General features: G+C 45.0%; 1 pseudogene; it reads right to left on the bottom strand.

The window, feature by feature from the left end:
* Positions 1-6,627: 6,627 nt before the first annotated feature.
* LOC123072935 (uncharacterized) lies at positions 6,628-13,988 on the bottom strand (annotated as a pseudogene).
* Between the last annotated feature and the right edge of the window lie 2,846 nt (positions 13,989-16,834).

Raw genomic sequence — 16,834 nt, 5'->3', positions numbered from 1 at the left:
TTATCATGTTTTTACATCTTATTTGCTTAGAATGACGGTAGCATAAATAAGATGATCCCTCATAAAATTTCAAGAAAGTGTTCCCCCTAACTGTGAACCATTGTGAAAGTTCGTTGTTTCGAAGCACCACTTGATGATTGGGTGTGATAGATTCTAACGTTCGCATACAATGGGTGTAAGCCAGATTTACACATGCAAAACACTTAGGTTGACTTGACAAGCCTAGCATGTACAGACATGGCCTCGGAACCCAAGAGACCGAAAGGTCGAACATGAGTCGTATAGTGGATACGATCAATATGAAGATGTTCACCGATGATGACTAGTCCGTCTCACGTGATTATCGGACACGGCCTAGTTGACTCGGATCATGTATCACTTAGATGAGTAGAGGGATGTCTATCTGAGTGAGAGTTCATTAAATAATTTGATTAGATTAACTTAATTATCATGAACATAGTCAAAAGGTCTTTGCAAATTATGTCGTAGCTCACGCTATGGTTCTACTGTTTTAGATATGTTCCTAGAGAAAATTTTGGTGAGATTTGATAGTAGCAATTATGTGGATTGTGGACTGGGTCCGTAAACTGAGGATTGTCCTCATTGCTGTGCAGAAAGATTATGTCCTTAATGCACCACTCAGTGTGCTGAACCTCGAGTGTCGGTTATGGATGTTGCGAACATCTGACATACACATTTTGATGACTACATGATAGTTCAGTGTGTAATGCTAAATGGTTTAGAATTGAGGCACCAAAGACGTTTTTGAAACATTGCAGAACATATGAGATATTCCAAGGACTGAAATTGGAATTTCAGGCTAGTGCCCACGTCAAGAGGTATGGGACCTCTGACATGTTTCTTAAGCCTGTAAACTAAGGAGAAAAGCTCAATCGTTGAGTATGTGCTCAGATTGTATGAGTACTACAATTGCTTGAATCGAGTGGGATTTAATCTTCTAGATGAGATAGTGATGGTTCTCCAAAGTCACTGCCACCAAGCTACTAGAGCTTCGTGATGAACTATAACATATCAGGGATAGATATGATGATCCTTGAGCTATTCGCGACACCGCAAAAGTAGAAATCAAATAAGAGCATCAATTGTTGATGGTTAGTAAAACCACTAGTTTCAAGAAGGGCAAGGGCAAGAAAGGGATACTTCATGAAACGGCAAATCAGTTGCTGCTCTAGTGAAGAAACCCAAGGTTGAACCCAAACCCGAGACTAAGTGCTTCTGAAATGAGGGGAACGGTCACTGAAGCAGAACTACCCTAGATACTTGGTAGATGAGAAGGCTGGCAAGGCCGATAGAAGTATATTGGATATACATTATAATGTGTACTTTACTAGTACTCCTAGTAGCACCAGGGTATTAAATACCGGTTCGGTTGCTAAGTGGTGGTAACTCGAAATAAAAAGCTATGGAATAAACGGAGACTAGCTGAAGGTGAGATGACGATATGTGTTGGAAGTGTTTCCAAGGTTGATGTGATCAAGCATCGCATGCTCCCTCTACCATCGAGATTGGTGTTAAACCTAAATAATTGTTATTTGGTGTTTGCGTTGAGCATAGACATGATTGGATTATGTTTATCACAATATAGTTATTCATTTAAGGAGAATAATGGTTACTCTGTTTATTTGAATAATACCTTCAATGGTCTTGCACCTAAAATGAATGGTTCATTGAATCCCGATCGTAGTGATACACATGTTCATGCCAAAAGATATAAGATAGTAATGATAGTACCACATACTTGTGGCACTGCCGTTTGAGTCATATTGGTATAAAACGCATGAAGAAGCTCCATGTTGATGGATCTTTGGACTCACTTGTTTTTTGAAAAGTTTCAGACATGCAAACCATATCTATTGGTTTATACACATGAAGAAACTCCATGCAGATGGATCATTTGGACTCACTTGATTTTGAATCACTTGAGACATGCAAATCATACAAATGGGCAAGATGACTAAAAGGCCTCGTTTTCAGTGAGATAAAACAAGAGAGCAACTTGTTAGAAGTAATACATTTGATGTGTGCAATCCAATCAGTGCTGAGGCACGCAGTGAATATCGTCATGCTCTTACTTCACAGATAATTTGAGTAGATTCTAAGTATATTTACTTGATGATACACAAGTCTGGATTATTGAAAGGTTCAAGTAATTTCAGAGTGAAGTTGAAGATCGTCGTAACAAGAGGATAAAATGTCTATGATATGATCATAAAGATGAATATCTGAGTTACGTGTTTGGTACACAACTAAGACATTGTGGAAATTGTTTCACAACTAATGCCGTCCTGGAACACCATAGTGTGATGGTGTGTCCGAACATCATAGTTGCGCCCTATTGGATGTGGTGCAAACCATGATGTCTCTTTTCAAATTACCACCATCGTTTATGGGTTAGGCATTAGAGACAACCACATTCACTTTAAATAGGGCACCACATAATTCCGTTGAGATAACACCGTATGAACTATGGTTTAGAGAAACCTAAGCTGTCATTTCTTAAAAGTTTGGGGCTACAACACTTATGTGAAAAGGGTTTAGCCTGATAAGCTCGAACCCAAAGCGGATAAATGCATCTTCATAGGACACCCAAAACAGTTGGGTATACCTCCTATTTCGGATCCGAAAGCAAAAGTGATTGTTTCTAGAAACGAGTCCTTTCTCGAAGAAATGTTTCTCTCGAAAGAATTGGGTGGGAGGATGGTGGAGACTTGATGAGGTTATTGAACCGTCACGTCAACCAGTGTGTAGCAGGACACATGAAGTTGTTCCTATAGCGCCTACACCAATTGAAGTGGAAGCTGATGATAGTGATCATGAAACTTTGGATCAAGTCACTACCAAACCTCATAGGTCGACAAGGATGCGTACTATTTTAGAGTGGTACGTAATCCTGTCTTGGAGGTCATGTTTCTAGACAACAACGAACCTACGAGCTATGGAGAAACGATGGTGGGCCCAGATTCCGACAAATGGCTCGAGGCCATAAAATCCGAGAGGATCCATGTGTGAAAACAAAGCATAGACTTTGGAAGAACTACTTGATGGTCGTAAGGCTATTGGGTACAGATGGATTTTAAAAGGAAGACAGACAATGATGGTAAGTATCTCCATTAAGAAAGCTCGACTTGTCGTTAAGATGTTTTCCGACATGTTCAAGGAGTTGACTGCGGTGAGACTTTCTCACTCGTAGCGATGCTAAGAGTCTGTTGGAATTGTATTAGCAGTTACTGCATTATTTATGAAATCTTGCAGATAGGATGTCAAAACATTGTTTCCTCGACAATTTTCTTGAGGAAAGGTTGTATGTGATACAATCAGAATGTTTATTTCATTCCTAAAAGATGCTAACAAGTATGCAAAGCTCCAGCAATCCTTCTAAGTACTGGAGTAAGCATCTCGGAGTTGGAATATACGCTTTGATGAGATGATCAAAGATTTTGGGTTTATACAAAGTTTATGAGAAACTTGTATTTCCAAAGAAGTGAGTGGGAGCACTATAGAATTTCTGATGAGTATATGTTGTTGACATATTGTTGATCAGAAATGATGTAGAATTTCTGGAAAGCATATAGGGTTACTTGAAAAGTGTTTTTCAATGGAAAACCTAGATTAAGCTACTTGAACATTGAGCATCAAGATCTATAAGGATAGATCAAAAAATGCTTAATAGTACTTTCAAATGAATACATACTATGACAAGATTTTGAAGGAGTTCAAATAAGATTAGAAAAGTAGGAGTTCTTGGCTGTGTTATAAGGTGTGAGCATTGAGTGAGACTCAAGATCTGACCACGGCAGAAGAGAGAGAAAGGACGAAGGTCGTCCCCTATGCTTTAGACGTAGGCTCTACAGTATTCTATGCTATGTACCACACCTGAAGTTTGCCTTGCCATGAGTCAATCAAGGGGTACAAGAATGATCCAGGAATGGATCACATGACAGCGGTCAAACTTATCCTTAGTAACTAGTGGACTAAGGAATTTTCTCGATTATGGAGGTGGTAAAAGAGTTCGTCGTAAAGGGTTACGTCGTTGCAAACTTTGACACTAATCCAGATGACTCTGAGTAGTAAAACAGATTCATATAGTAGAGCAGTTATTTGGAATAGCTCCGAGTAGCGCATGGTAGCTGCATCTACAAGATGACATAGTAATTTGTAAAGCACAAACGGATCTGAAAAGTTCAGACCCATTAACTAATAACCTCTCTCACAAGCGAGATATGATCAAACCCCATGGGTGTTGGATTCCTTACAATCACATAGTGATGTGAACTAGATTATTGACTCTAGTGCAAGTGTGAGACTGTTGGAAATATGCCCTAGAGTCAATAATAAAATGGTTATTATTATATTTCCTTGTTCATGATAATTGTCTATTGTTCATGCTATAATTGTAATAACCGGAGATCGTAATACATGTGTGAATACGTAGACCACAACATGTCCCTAGTGAGCCTCTAGTTGACTAGCTCGTTGATCAATAGATGGTTATGGTTTTCTTACCATGGACATTGGATGTCGTTGATAACGGGATCACATCATTAGGAGAATGATGTGGTGGACAAGACCCAATCCTAAGCATAGCACAAGATCGTGTAGTTCGTCTGCTAAAGCTTTTCTAATTTGAAGTATCATTTCCTTAGACCATGAGATTGTGCAACTCTCGAATACCGTAGTAATGCTTTGGGTGTGCCAAAAATCATAACATAACTGGGTGGCTATAAAGGCACACTACGGGTATCTCCGAAAGTGTCTGTTGGGTTGGCACGAATCGAGACTGGGATTTGTCACTCCATGTGACGGAGAGGTATCTCTGGGCCCACTCGGTAGGACATCATCATAATGAGCTCAATGTGACCAAAGTGTTGATCATGGGATGATGTGTTACGGAACGAGTAAAAGTGACTTGCCGGTAATGAGATTGAACGAGGTATTGGGATACCGACGATCGAATCTCGGGCAAGTAACGTACCGATTGACAAAGGGAATTGTATACATGATTGATTGAATCCCGACATCGTGGTTCATCCGATGAGATCATCGTGGAACATGTGGGAGCCAACATGGGTATCCAGATCCCGCTGTTGGTTATTGACCAGAGAGTTGTGTCGGTCATGTCTGCATGATTCCCGAACCCGTAGGGTCTACACACTGAAGGTTCAGTGACGCTAGAGTTGTTATGGGAATTAGTGTGCAGTTAACGAATGTTGTTCGGAGTCCCGGATGATATCCCAGACGTCATGAGGAATTCCGGAATGGTCCGGAGGTAAAAATTTATATATGGGAAGTCCTATTTTGGCCACCGGAAAATGTTCGGGATTTTTTGGTATTGTACCGGGAAGGTTCTAGAAGGTTCCAAAGTGGGGCCCACCTGCATGGGGGACCCACATGAACGTGGGTAGTGGGGGCAAGGCCCCACACCCCTGGTCAAGGCGCACGAAGATCCCCCCTTAGAAGGAATAAGATCATATCCCAAAGAGATAAGATCAAGATCCCTAAAAAAGGGGGATAACAATCGGTGGGGAAGAGAAATGATGGGATTTCTTTCCCCCACCTTTGCGAACGCCCCAGTGGACTTGGAGGGCAAAAAACAGCCCCCTGCACCCCTATATATAGTGGGGAGGCGCATGGGAGCCGCACCCCTTCCCCTGGCGCAGCCCTCTCCCTCCCCAACACCTCCTCCATAGTAGTAGTGCTTGGCGAAGCCCTGCCGGAGAACTGCAAGCTCCACCACCACGCCGTCGTGCTTCCGGATCTCTCCCTCAACTTCTCCTCTCCGCTTGCTGGATCAAGAAGGAGGAGACGTCCCCGGGCTGTACGTGTGTTGAACGCGGAGGCGCCGTTGTTCGGCGCTTAGATCGGAATCAACCGCGATCTGAATCGCTTCGAGAATGACTCCTTCATCCGCGTTCATGTAACGCTTCCCCATCACGATCTTCAAGGGTATGAAGATGCACTCCCCTCTCTCTCGTTGCTAGTCTCTCCATAGATTGATCTTGGTGATGCGGAGAATTTTTTTACTTTCTGCAACGATCCCCAACAGCCGGAGCACGCCCGCATGATGGCCCCCGACGACGAGTCCGCCCTCAAATGGGCGAGGGAGGACTACGTCCGCATACAGAGTAAAAAATTTGTTGAGAGGCCACGTGAAGGCCACTGCTGAAGCTCTGAATATTGTGCGCTTGTCACTCCTCAGAGATAATCACGTGAAAAAATAACAAGGCAGGAGAAGATAGATCACATGCAGTTCCAATGCATTTGGGTTCACAAAGCAAAGATAACACAAAAGATTTACACATGCATGCATGCATGCATACTGCTCCAGCTCCAGCCAAAACAAGGAAGAACAAAAAAGCTTTGTACATCCATCCATATATCATCAACTCCGCAGCTAGGCCTTACGCGTCCGGCCGCGGGACATATAAATACAGGTTTCAAAATTCAAAATTTTAGTTTGCCCAGTTCAAAGCTCATCCAACTGTCGCCTGGGATGCGCCTCATCAAGCCCTCTCTTAGGTGAACCGGCCATCTTTTAGCTCCTATAGATAATAGATGTACAAGCCACATTGAGTTGACAAACAACAACAGCATGATCCTGCGCCCCTGCTACCCGATGTTGGCCACCAACGGCACCAGGCGCTTGTGGTCCCGCTTGCGGCCGAGGGCGCAGGTGTCGAGGACGCGCCCGAGCAGCAGCCGGGTGAGCTGCAACCCGAGCCATGGGAGCAGACCTGTGATGTGCATCAGCAGCCTTGTCTCGGGATTCCAAAATATAGGATCGCATGTGGGTATCGTGATCCTGGATAGCACCTCGATTGCAGACCAATGGCTGGCGCTAGACATGAGCCCCTTTCAGTACCAGCGGCTGCACGCCTTCAAAATCAGGGACCTTTCCAGTCTCGGTGACAGACAGCAGCCTCTCTGAGCTAGTCCTCGACTCATCACGCCTGAGGAGGTCGCTTATATATATACCCATTGACATCGAATTCATCACGGGGCATTGCTGGAGAGTAACACATTTTCAGTTGTCCGGTCACGGAAGGTCAAACGATCAATCACCCTACACAGGAGTTCAAGCACTTGGCAATAGATGCGTACAAAGTGAGTATGCATCAGTGCAACGCAGCCCCAGAACAGCTGTGTTCTCAACCATGACTTGAAGTGTTAACAAATTCTCCATTTTTTTAGAAAAGGGGGGCAACAAATTCTCCATTGCAAACCCCAGAACACAAGGGACAGGGTTACCCAAGCATCTGTGGACGCACCTCAGAAGCAATACGCAGCTATCTGGTGTGATCGACAAGCCAAGTGACGGGATGTGCACTCCATGGCCCACTTAAGTGCTTCAGCACCCCAAGTCTCACCAAGATCCCCCTGGAAGAAAATTGCACTGACCATGCTTTGTACGAGTGCTGACAAGAGTGAAATGCTAGGAAGCTCAGTCCTTACAAGGGTAGGATCCTCCTTCTCCCACATCGATCAGGCTGCCTCTTTTAGACTGGATGTATTTTATCAAGCTCACCACATGAGGCTGCTTATTCTCCCTTTCACTGCTCTCAACCTCATTACAGTTCAAGATGCCGGCCAGCAAGCGAGTAGAGGAGATTCACGAGCAAATTAATCCTGGCAATGCTCAAGCACAATGTCTTCCGAGCTATCCATTGAAACACACGTGACATGGAATAACAGAGGCAAATTTTCACGCAAGTCCTCGTCATTTTCATAAGAAATTTCAGCAAGGGGAATCAAAGCTATGTCGGCACGTGAAAAAGCAAGTGCTGGTGCCCCTGTAATGCAAGATTGGAGCTCATTAGCATTAATCCCATGAATTCCACTGCCCCCTTGATGCAGAAATTCATCGTTTGAATTTGGGGTGTCAAAATAGTAGTCACCACTATCCCTGGAAACATGACGGCTCCTCAGATCAGATGACCAGCCGAGCTTCGGACACCCATCAACGGCCCTGACATGTTCATTAACACTGGAAGGAGCTGGCCTGACCGGCCTGTAGTGGGGTTTGGGATGTTGGTCACCTCCGGGGCCAATGGACTCAATGGGCCAGACACACTTCGTCCAGTGACTGTCGATAGATGTCCGCCAGCTCAAGTTTCCGCTGACATTCCTGATTGCGCCATCAAGAGAACCACGCACAAGCTTGGTATAGACTGACACGCTTGGCAACTGACAAGTACTCCCTCCGTAAACTAATATAAAAGCGTTTAGAATACTAAAATAGTGAGCTAAACGCTCTTATGTTAGTTTACAGAGGGAGTAGGTAGCAAATGCACCAGTGATCCCTGCTGATGGATTGGCACCTGATCGCAGTCCTCTATCCGTCTGGTAATCAAGAAGTTAAGCACAGGGATAATATTGCGAGTATTGCTTGCAACGGTGCTCCATAGTTTCTCAATCTCACCATGCTTCCATGTCACGTAATAAAGACTTTTCAGCAGTCTCTCGCTCCTTTAATCTCACAAAGTTGAGATTTTCTATCCAAGGAGCCATGCATGTGACGACCTGATGCTGTGCTGCTTCAAGCTGGCGCTGCATAATTTCCTCGCATAGATGCTCACTGAGTTCAGGATGGTCCTTGGCGAGCTTTGAGGACAGCTTGTACTGGAATTGTTGGTAGGAGTCTGGAAGGTTGCCGACAACAGATGCCCGATAATGTCCAATGCCATCAGCATCATCTTCAGCCCATTCACGGAGAAGGGCACTGTCACGGTTCACGGATCAGTTTTGTTTGATCGACCACCTTGTAGAGGATCAAGCTCAAAAGTCTCTGGATCTCACATTTTGGAATTTCTTGACGCCATGTAAACTTCAGCCACAACACTGAAATACCCATCCGCTATTGCAGCGTCTGGAGAATAGCACTGCAAAGAGATCGACAGATGATTGAAACCATCAATTTAACAGTGATGGCAAGCAATGCTGTAAAAACTATAGGCTAAACAAGATTAATCAACAAGATAATTAATGGTCACCAAAGAATTAATAGACCAGTTTGAGAAGAGAACTTCAACATGAATATACAAATGCAACTAAATGGCTAATTTAAAGAACACATAATGTGTACCAAGTGCAATTAGTTTACTTGTTGCCACACAGTCAGAAAGTATAAGGCATAAAAACAGAAGCAAGCAGGGAACAAATCCAAATTTGTCTGCAAAATATTCTTCAACGCGGTTTTTGCTAAGAGAACTTGAAACTGACTAGCCTTTTGTTTGTCCTTTCCACCAAAGCGTCCTCCATTGGTATGCTTTGAGTATGATGGTGTTCGAGGGTCTACTGGTGAATGCCCAAAAGGTGCTCTCAGAGCTGGTTCCCCGAACAAAACTATTGATCCACAATATTACACGACCTGGCAGCTTTCTAGCATTATCATCAAAACAAGGACCATAAAGCAAAGAAGCAATAGCATGCATGGAAGCCCAATTGATGGCTTCCAACTGCTCAGCCATTTTTACCGAAAAAGGGTTGCCCCCCGCTTTATATTATAAAGCAACGACCACACGATACAAATGCTGGGGCCACAACACACGCAAGCCCAAAACAAACAAAAAAAGGAACTGAAGAGAAAATAATGCCAACAACGGCGGATCAACGAAAACGATGAGGACCCGCAACCGCCGCGCCCACCAGAAAATACCACCACGCTCCTAGCATTCCGGACCGCCGCATACCAAACAACACCCTCAAGAAGGATCGCGACGATGACGACGCTGTTGCCCGGACATGTCCTAGGGTTTCCCCCGGTACGCGAGGGGTGAGGTGGAAGGGGTATGCCCGACGCCCTTCAGGAAGGCACGGCGGCGCCCACGAGCGTCACCGCGTCGGTGCCAGCCCGGCCGACAAGGATTTCTCCCAACCACCAACCAGCCAGGACCCCAGACAATCCATCCCGCGCCACCAAACACACCGCCCACCAACTTGCGCCACCACGATCGAGCAGTCTCCATCGCCGTCTCACCATGGCAAACAAAACGGGACCGACGGAAACAAGATGACGCAACCGGGAACCAGGAGCAGCAACATCAGCAGCCTCGCGGGAGGGGACATCCTCCACCGCCCCCGGCGGGATCCGGCCGGACGCAGCACAGGGGCAAACCGGGCCACCCCTGGCCCAGCCGAGCCCGAAATGGGCTCACGAAGCCCCCGTCGCCGCGCTGCAGAACGCGAGCCACCGTCGCCACCACCCCCCGCACGAGTCACGCCCCCGACCCGCCGGAGACGCCGCAAGCAGACCAGGCCAGGCCCGCCCAGACCCAGATCGAGCCCAAAAGGGCCTAGATCTGGGCCGGGAAGGCCCGCTGCTAGCCACCGCGTCGCCCCGCCGCCAAGCGGCCGTGCCACCGCCCGCACGCCACCCAGCATTGCGCCGCTGAGGGAGTTGCGCCGCCGCCGGATCCATTGTCGCCGAGGAGCACCCCCATCGGCCGACGTCCGCCCGAGCCGAGGCGCCAAGCGGGAGGGAAAGGCCGGGGCCGCCGCCGCCGGCACCACGCGGGCAAGGCCCGGTGGCCCAGGCCGACGGCGGCGGAAGGGGAGGAGGAGGAGGGGGGGCTGGGAGGGGGAGGAGTGTTGTTGCCAGCTCTCTCTCACGCTCGACTGGAGGTAGACGAAGCAACTTTTCTAGAGACCAACGCCCCGGCACTTTTCTTTTCTTCTCACAACACCGGCTCGCCACGCCCAAACTAGCAGCAGTACAGGGAGTTTATAACCCAGACGCACTCACGCACGGGGCCTTGCCCACCCTCCTACACAGCCGCGTCCACGATCTGCATCTGCATGCAACGGCACAACGCACTCCTACGCGACTGGGGCGGCTGGACTCCGCATGCAGCCCACGACGCGCTCACCGCGGCTGCTCGCAACAGCTCGCTAACCACCTACCTAGCTAGCTCATGCGGCTGACCACTACGCCACATACACATGCAACCGCTACAGGTAGACACACTACACACGCACGCCACGCTGCTGCGTCCCACACGTCCCACACGTCCCGCGCATCACCGACACGCCCGACGAACCCGACGAGCCCGACGCTACCAGTGCGTCCCGCCCGTCCCGCGCACACCCGACGCGCCCGACGAGCCCGACAACACACGCCGTGGCTTATTCCAACAAGGAGGGGGAAGAGCCCCCGGTCGCCCCGCTCGGGGAGGCGACGCGGGGGGAGGAGCTCGTAGCCCTGCTCAGCCATTTCCCTGTCAAATGCAAGCTTGTCGAGTGATTCCCTTGACCTATTATGTTCGAGTGGCTTTATATCGCTCAAGTTCACGGCGATAATCAGTGCCGCCTTCCTGCCCCCATGAGCTGCCAGATTCATCACTCCAGTTAAGGAGAAGATCAAAAAGTTTCTTACGTATTCTGTTGTCAAACCTCTCGGACCTTGCATCAACAAACTCAGGAGCTAGATATCTTATGACAGATGCTAATGCATATCGGAGATGATGACATGTTGATTTGGCGGTATGTTTCATCAATAAACTTTAGAAAATGCAAACGGAGAACAGGCTTCCGAATAAGCATCCTAGGCCAAATCTTTTCAGCTATCATTCGATGTATGTTTGCAACATGAGTGCGCAGATCCTCACGGCGGGACCTAGGATTCTGCAGACGCAAACACATAAGAAAATAACTACAGTGAGAGAGCATACATTATTATGCCTATTTTAAATGTTGATGTGCTTGTTCTTGCATACAGACTAATGCAAAAAAAAAAAGAAATACAAATGATATGTGCATTTTACTATATTTTAACTAATAAGTTAGAATATTGGGCATGGAATATGGCCAAAGAGAAATGAAAGAGCTTATTAAGCTACATAGCTATGTAAAGTCAACTGAATCAAATAAGATATGTCATGAGAGAAGCAAATGTAAGTTTCACTGAAACAGGAAGGTCTACCAAATATTTAACCTCTTCAGTGAAGATGTTTAAGGAATAAAGAGGCAGTGACTTCAATGAATCCAACAATTTAACCACTATACTGATATTGGAAGAAGGTAAAGCCGATGTACCTTCCATTTTGATTTTCCTTCAGTTTCTGATGAAACATCCTCAAGAAAAAATGCAAGTTCACCAAACATGATTTCACATACTTCTAGATGTGAGTGCCCAAGTGCAGCCGTAGCAGCAAGCTGCAGAAACAAAAATAAACCAAAAGGATAAGTTAATTCACGTACTGATGCCATAATCAACTAATCATGTACTATGTTGAAAATGCTTGACTGAGATTCAATATACAGCAAAATGGCATTAATACTTTAATCCATAGTCTGTTAGCTCATGATTGTCCCACAAAAGTCATTATAGTGCAAAACTAGATAAGATTAATATGCAAGGTGGAGTATGAACGCTTGGAAAAATAATCATCTTACTGCATATCCTTCTGAACCATGGCGCAGCGATGGGAAAATTGTATGGAAGATGTCTCTCGCTGCTTTGGGGACGAATTCTTTGTTATCAGGTGGGCAAGAGCATGCAAATGTTGCATATATCAACCACTGGTCTCCTAACAAGTTCTAATCTGTTGAGTCATGAAAGAAAGTCAATAAGATGCCCAGCCAAATTGTCAAATCAATGCAGAAATCTGAGTTGTTTAAGCTCTAGAATGAAGAGAAAAAGGAAAGAAAGAAGCAAGGTCACATTGATCATTGCTCTTGGTAGTGACAGAAACTGACATTGATCCTTGACCTTGATAGAGGCAGAAAACAATGGTCTACGAAGTAAGAGAAAACCCTGACATCTCATCAATTCTTCACATGCCCACACCATAATAACATAACATACTTCAACACTCAACCATCTTAGTGGAAACTTAAATAAAAGCTAATCGATATTTCAAACGACTCAAGCTCTAAGCATTACACGATCACATAAGAACACTAGTTCTGATATTACCAAACTGTACAATGCATCTTTAGTATTGGTTTCTCACTTGACCATCAAATTCAATAAAACGACATATTAAATTTTTACACTATATAGTATATTTGTTTTTATAAGCTATCTAAAGAAATATAAAGTCCCATACAGCAACACATTCCTATGCTAGTTTGAATAAACAAATTCAGTAAATAAACCAAAGTCAAGGGCATGTGTCTCTATTGGGTGTCTCAAGATATAATGGATAACATGATCACACTTTTCTTAAAAAAAATATAAAAAGAAATCCAGAAGAAGACCGGAGTTCTTGCCTTGCAACATGCACAGAGGCAGGACAAGTGTCACAATTTCACTCAGGTAGCGGGCCCATCTACTTTTATCAGCGCTCTCCAAGATGGATTGAAGTGTCACATCAGAAGGGATGGGATCCATCTCACGTCTCAGATCATAAGGTCGCCCTGGATCCCAATAACAGCTCTGAACAATGTCTTCCTGCAAGATTATAAATATTTACTTATGTGGTAAATTGAACCAAAAATCCATTACATAGGTAACTCAACGTCATATTTCCTATCTTGTTGCATAATAATTAGTTAAACAATGGACATTATCTATCGATAGCGATGAGCTACTCATCTTCGTTGGTGGAGTAGTGGTTGAAATACTCGTAGTCAGAGTTCGCCATTGTCGGTAGTTCTCGAGCTCAATGGCCTTGGCGTTAAAATATTCCATAGCCCCATGCAACATCCTTTCTTGGAAATGTCCTTGTTGACATAGATCAAGTCTTGGAAAATTTCCTAAGCCTGCAGCGCCTTGATGGAGGCGTCCACGGCGACATTGGTGCGTGCGGCAGCGGTCGTGTCCCCTTCCATATGTGTGCCACGACAACGACCTCATCTGTGTTTGCGGCCACGATGGCCGCGGCATCTTGCTCGCATACAACTACAACTACTGCGTCCACATTCCCGCGCTGCCGCAACCACAGCTTCAAATGCAGATGCGGCAGGGGTCGCGGCATAATCCATCCGTGCCACCTGGGAACCTGTGTTGTGTTCGGCCGCGCCAGCAGCATCACCAGCGCGTTTGGCGATGATTTGACTCTTGGAAGCCATGGGTCGGTTGGATGGCTGCGGAGGTGGTTGAGGTAGCATAAAGGGGCATGGTGGGTGAGGGGATATATTCTGGGGGATGCCAATTTTACACGGTTTCCGCTGACCAGCTATGTATGATATTAACCATGACGCACATGTGTGGATAAGGATTACCATTTGTCCTTAGCGCACGAATGCCATGTACGCATTCACATGAGAACGCAACAATACAAGTGTACAACTCAATAGAGACAACGGGGATTATCACATCACCGCCGCCCCCATCACGGCCGCCGCACTGTCTGTGAGCTGCACGAGAAACACACTAGGAGGAGGGTGACGATGGCTGTCTAGGGTAGTCCGAGAAGTAGGAGATCGGGACTAGCGCCGCTGCGGCCGCCTAGGTTTGCGAGGAGGGTGAGGGTCGCGAGAGTAGACCCAACAGAGAGATGCGTGAGGACAATTGTGTTTTCATGTGACGTCATGTCTAAGCACTACTGGTGTTTGCTGCCAAATCCTTCTTTGTCAGTTTTCACAAAAGAAAAAAGACAGGGGGATGGAGGCCTGTGAGAACAAGCTGTGCATGTGAGGATTGGCAGGCTGAGTACCCTGGGTAAGACGAGCTATGCAAGATGACCACGGAGGAGGTTGAACCTGCCGTCCTTGAGGTTCTCCTAGACTGGCTAGGCCAGTCAACGAAGTAATCCTTCCGAGCATTCAATCCATGATGTTTTGGCATCTCACTCGCTTTGGAAAGAAGACTCATCTAGATCATCAAATCAGCCTCATGAAAAGCAGGCTTGTAGCTCCACCTTGGTTACTGATGCCTCCTATTCTCGTGTTTTCATTTTTCTTTTTGGTTCCTCTCATGCGTTATTCATGTGATGGACACTACTAGATAAACTGAGCTAGTGCTACCAAAACACAGTGGAACTACACATCATGTTATCTACTATCGTGAAGAAAGAGTAACATATATAAAGAGGAGAAGGAATACAGAATGCGGGCAGGTGTATGTGAGTTATTGCTGTTATATCATTAATTAATATAAAATTGTACATATAGTGAAAGCAGCAGCCGATTTGGTCAATTTGCTAACTTGCTGCTTCACTGCATAACGTGCATGGATGTGCGACATGATTAATGGGAACAACATCCATATGCCAAAAATGCAGTACTTTAATATGATCGGTTGAGAGAAGTAACAACAAAAGGGGATGACTAGAGAGGGGATGCTCCCATCTTGATCCTGCAACCCATCAGGAGATTAGTGCTGACAACATGTCAATGTGAAGTGGGACAATGGAGTTTATTACGAATGTAGCTGGTGAAGCATTTGATTTTTAATCAGGAGACTAACGTGCAAGCTTTGTGTTGGTGTGTTGCTAATGAATATTCAATACTACAAAAAAAATGAAGATAGGTTGCCATATGTGGCTGATAAATATTGAGTTGATACACCATGTGACATATGGTTCTACAAAACAACCTTCCACTTACAAAATGATGGACATCAAGATCGATCTCTCTCCTGAGCTTCGGGAAATTAACACTTATTGCTGGTAAAAATGGGCTATTTATGATAAATCACATTCGCGTACAGATCTTGTCAATAATCACATGTGACTGGTTTTGCCTTTAAATGAATTTTTGGATTTTTCAAATCTGTCTCACTCGAAAAATGGAAGTCCCATTCAAAGAACATTATCACTGCACGTGCCTTAAGAAAAATTGCATGAACAATATAAATATGTACACCTTTAATTCATATCTAGGATTATGATAAACTTATTAAATTAACCTTTTCTGTTGGAAAAGTAAATATAGTTAGAATCGGAGATGAAAAGAAATATCTCAAAACCGGAAAAAAGAAAATGCATGTTTAGTATTCTACTGAACAAGACAGTAGAGACTACCCATGAGTAATTCATGATCACTGAAAAACAAATATGTTTAAAACACATTAAAAATAAAATGATGTCAAATTTAAACTTGGTATGGATGTATGAAGGTATCGACATGTATGATATCACTCCCTTTTGTTGTAGACGTTTCGATTATTTTCCGATCAAATTTTAGGTTTTTCATGAGTATTGACTTGTCACATTGTCGCATGAGAAAATTTTCCTTCAACTCATCCATATTATACTTGCAATGGTCCAATGGGTGACTAATAAAATTTGTGCATTTTTTAGTTAAAGCGAAACATTGTTAAAATATATACTAGGATGATAACAGATGCTATGTGAAGTTTCCGTCAAGTCATCGAAAATCTTCTTGCAATGATCCGAGGGATAACTAAAAACATAAAGTCTCGAACAAAAGGAAATAAGCTCATCTGTCGACTGACCCGAGCCGTGAGTTCCGTCCATCGGTTGTCACCCGCGTGGGCAGAACTGGACCTGTTCTGGACTTCAAAAAGATGACGATTTGACAAGCAACAAAAAATACTTGGTGTGAGGAAAATAAATAGTCCCACATCGCTCCTTTCCAACCAATTCCATCACTTTATATGTGTGGATGGCCTTGCCGCATCAGAAATCAACAAGCCGAGAGAAAGTGAATAGACCTGCGAAATAGCACGATCGGCTGACAACACCTTTGAAAAAAACAGGCCGGGTGCCGGTGAAGAAACAAATCCAAGCCGAGCGCAAGATCACGAGCATGTCCTACTCGATCCAAATAAATCCTACTAGATCTTGATCTTATAATGGGAGAAACAACCGGAGATAATACTAAGATGAGATCAGACCGGTGAGCTTTAAGTAGATGAAGCGAAGAGAAAGCCCGATTTAAACAGCCAAAATGTAAAACTGGAACAAAAAGC

The sequence above is a fragment of the Triticum aestivum genome, chromosome 3B (assembly GCF_018294505.1).
Source record: "Triticum aestivum cultivar Chinese Spring chromosome 3B, IWGSC CS RefSeq v2.1, whole genome shotgun sequence".
Taxonomy (NCBI): domain Eukaryota; kingdom Viridiplantae; phylum Streptophyta; class Magnoliopsida; order Poales; family Poaceae; genus Triticum; species Triticum aestivum.
The sequence above is the reverse complement of the archived record's forward strand: the minus strand, read 5'-3'. Positions and strand labels throughout refer to the sequence as shown.